Source organism: Dermacentor variabilis, chromosome 9, assembly GCF_050947875.1.
Source record: "Dermacentor variabilis isolate Ectoservices chromosome 9, ASM5094787v1, whole genome shotgun sequence".
Lineage (NCBI taxonomy): Eukaryota > Metazoa > Arthropoda > Arachnida > Ixodida > Ixodidae > Dermacentor > Dermacentor variabilis.
In genome coordinates this window covers 138,356,011-138,360,535 of record NC_134576.1, presented here as the reverse complement: position 1 = coordinate 138,360,535, position 4,525 = coordinate 138,356,011, and positions in this window count along the sequence as shown.

The following is a 4,525-nucleotide window of genomic DNA, read 5'->3' as shown; positions in this document are numbered from 1 at the left end:
AACTAAGGTACGTTCAAACGGGTCTAGTATGGACAAAGGAATGCTCAATATGCAAATGATAATGCACGTCAGCAAAGGCTTGCAATATACGGAAAAGCATCGCACCTTTTGCGAAGCACTTGTAATGAAGCCACACACAAAAAAAGAACAAAACTAGTAGACGTGCTTGGTGATCCCTTCTTTGCTTTGTTCTACCAGCAGTGGTGACTTAGCGGCCCAGGTATTGCGCAGCTATGCATGAGGTGGCGGCTTCGATTCCCGACCGCGACAGCCGCATTCTGATGGCGGCGAATAGTTTAAAATAAATCCAGTTGTCCAAATTAACCCGGAATCCGCCAATACAGGGTGCCTCATGAACATATCGTGGTTTTCGCGAGTACAACCCCTGAGGTAATAACATATGCTAGAGTCAAGTTCAGTTATGGATAATTCATAAAACCAATTTCTTATTAATTAAATAATTACTGTGCTAGCTGGTCAAGACGTATGGTTGGGCTAGTTGGTTCGTTATAGCAGCAAATGACTCTAGAGAACACGAGGGACAAGCAAGACTGCACGTCGCGATCATCTCAGTCTCCTTTCTCGTTCGTCGTGTTCTATGGCGTGCTGCCTCTATGCTAATTACGTTTTGACTCAACGCTTCATTGTTTTCTATTCTTGCGAATGGGCACTCTCTATGGTTAGAAATAAAGGTCAACCACTTTTAATTCTTTTTGTAGAATTAGGTTCGGGGTTTTGTGAGGTTTAAGTAGCAGTAGTAGTAGTAGAAGTAGTATTCAATTGGCTTGGCCGAGTTGGGCACCTGGGCTGAGGTAGTTTTCGGTGCCTTCAACACTACCTCCCCTTGCTTGTGTAACTACTATGTTTTTTCGATATTCTTCTTATGTTTCAGTCCCTTAAGTTGCGAAATGAGCAGGATGCTTAGAATAGCTGGCACCCTCCTGTGTTTTCTGACAACTGCGACGTCACTAGACATCGACACGTCGGACGGAGGCTACAAGGACATATGGGTTTCCATCAGCGAAAGCGTTCCTTACAACGAGTCCATCATAGAGAGCATCAAGGCAAGCACGAACTCCTCGCTTCCAACTGCTTCACTTCGCTTCGTCCTGTGTTTTGGCGCTCACACCACATCGTTACAGATAACAGGGTAGCAGAGCACGACGGATGTCTTCCTGTTTTTCACACACACACACACACACACACACACACACACACACACACACACACACACACACACACACACACACACACACACACACACACACACACACACACACACACACACACACACACACACACACACACACACACACACACACACACACACACACACACACACACACACACACACACACACACACACACACACACACGCACACACGCAGACGCACGCACACGCACACACACGCACACGCACACACACGCACACGCACACACACGCACACGCACACACACACGCACACGCACACGCACACGCACACACACACACACACACACACACACACACACACACACACACACACACACACACACACACAGACGCACGCACGCGCGCACAGGTGATGTTCAGGTTTAGAGGCTGGAAGCGCAAGCTTCTTGCTCCTATTTGTTTCACTTATACATTGCCTAAGGCGCATGAGTGAAGAAAATTACTAACAAAATGCTTATTAATGCGATGATTAACGTTGCCCTTTGTTACGTTAGCCGATGACACCTTTCCTATTCACGCCGCACTTTTGCGGTTTGGCGGTGTGTTGGCATTTTTTCGCAAAACTATCGCGGCTGCATGTGGGTACCACAACGCGCAAAATCTTAGCCTCGCCAGCTGGGACAGATGCACTTTAGTCAATTGGAATGCAGATTTTTACTAGTACTACTTCTTTGCTGTGGGAACACGATTGCGGAAACTGTGCTTCTGCCCCATCAAAGCTTTCGATATCGCATTTTGCAAACTTCTTCTCCGCAGCGTCGTCTCCAACGGCCACCGCGTACGTTGGAGAACGAAGAGATGCTTATATCTGCGTATATTATCTTTCACCATTAGATATTTAGGCGAAATTTTTTACTGACCTGTGCGAAACTTCCTGTATATAAGCATACCAGCTCGTTCCAAAGCAAATGCGTCAGTTTATCTAACAGGTGCGCTCGGTTGAGCCCATTTGGTCTTTAATGTCAATACGACTATAGTTCATGACATTTTCAGTATGCCCAACTTTTTCTCTATCAAATGTACTTTTTGCTAAATAGTATAGCGGCGTAGCCTACGTAATTTTTCAGCTCGTGTTGCACCCACACTGCAGACTCAACCTTGAATAAACAAAAATACTTTTAAACTTTACTTACTTCTTCCTTAGTTCAGTTTCAGAGGAAAAACCGCGAGGGGCAACAACTAAATTCTGAGCTTGCTACTTATGTGCAAGTCGCGCGCTTAATCGTAGGAGCTAGATGTTTTTTAACACCCCCCATTTTTGTTTCTTCAATAATATAACTGTAGATGACGCGTGGAATAGTAGCCACATTGCTACAATTCGTCAGTTGCTTAGAAAATTCCAATTTATTAGGCAATACGTACATTAGACAATACTGTAGGCCTTCGAGTTTTCTTCTGTACAGTGTAAGCCATCGATGCTGCTTCGATTTTATAAGACAGTCGCATTTAGTGGTGGCAAGGAGATACAGACTGTGGCAATAATAGGCAATAAAAGAAAGAGAGTAAGGAACAAGGAAACAATACAAAAAAAGCCTTACAGTTTTTTAGAAGTTCTGTAAATAATGAGTGACACGCCTGAACCAGTATGTGGTTTTGTTGAACTTAGAATGTCCGCCTTAGGCCAAGAGCATTGCAGCTGCGGCAGTGCTGGTTCTGGTTCGAGTACCTTATATTATGCGTGCAAAAGAACAGTCATTCACCTCTTTAGTAACTTCGTGCAAGACCGCAAACGAAATTAAGTAACGGTCATTCGGAAAAAAAAAGTCAGAAGCAGGCAGTACAAGAGTCTTAAAGGCATTTCAGTACCTAAATCAAAATACTCTAACGTGACTATTCGAGTGTGGCAGTTTCCTTTTTTTTTCATTTAGTAAATTTAGTTCAAATTTGCCGTAATGAGATCATCCTCACAAGCGCCTGAGACAAAAACACAGCGCTCGTCTCGTGTTTGTTTGTCTGTGTCAACTTTTCATCTTTTCATGCCACAACCAATGATGGTAATGGTGACTTTGGCGAAAAAACCCACAGGCTCTGTTCGGGTCTTCGTCCGAGTTCTTGCACAAGGCCACCAATGGGCGCGTCTACTTCAAGCACGTGACCATCGAGGTTCCCAAGACCTGGCCGAAGAGAGGCAGCGCCCGCGCCCTGTCGTCCGGCTTTTTCGACAGGAGCGACGTCCGCGTCGACCAGCCCACCGCGCTACACGGGGACAGGCCGTTCACCGTGCAAAAGAGACGCTGCGGAGAACCGGGAGACTTCATTCAAGTGACGCCCGCGTTTCTGGCCACCATTGGCAGCTCGACGGCAAAGAAATTGGAGAACGCAGGCAAGCGCCATCTCCGCCTTTTTTTAACGCGATAGCGTTAAGGAGCTCGTGTCGCAGAAAAGCCGGTGTCGTCGGCGTCGGCCGTGAGCGATAAATCCCAGCAGGCACTTCATGAATAAAAAACAACTTGCAAGATGGGCTGGGTGGGAATCGAACCAGGGTGTCCGGAGTGTGAGACGGAGACGTTACCACTGAGCCACGAGTTTTTTTTTCTTTATTTCCTCGTTACAGAAATGCCATGCGAATACATTGTGAAAAGAGAATCAGCTTAGCTTATGCTGACTCTCTAAAATTAAAATCGCTTGAATTTAGCCAACTCATCGAACAGCGGCAACCAATCGGGCGGTTCTTTCTGGGCTTTGTACACTTCACGCATGTAGACGACACTTTCAATAAAGTTTTCTCGCACAGAATGGGCATTCACATCAGCATGACATACCGACATTCTTGTGGACCATATACTATGGAGGCTCAGCAGCATAATAAGGTCATATGGAATATCGTTATTGCCTGTGTCTAAGTATCTGATACCACGTGGGGTTATTGGTAGTGCTTTCTTTAATGTTCGTTGGAAGATGTCCCAATGAAAAAAAGGGATCCCAACAGTCAATCAAGACGTGATCGACAGTCTCTGGTTTTTTACACAATATACAATCGGTGGTCCACGGCACATATATTCCCTTGTCGGCCAGCCAAGTCTTTACAGGCAAGGTATTTGTGTGGAGTTTGAAGAAGAATGATTTTACCGATGGTATTGTTCGATGCTTCAAAGCGGTACAAAAGCGCCTCTAGTGAACGCGGTGTTGCCTTAGAAACAAGCTGTTTCTAAGGCTCAGGCGTGCGTCGCATGCTCAGGCGCACATTTCGTTGTCGCGCCGAACGCTGTGTTGCTCGGCGCTCACCGCGTCCGATGCGGGGCGCGTAGTCGCTGCGCCGTTACACCCCTTGGCGGGTCGACGGGAACGCTGTCGCGTTCCACTCTTGAAGGC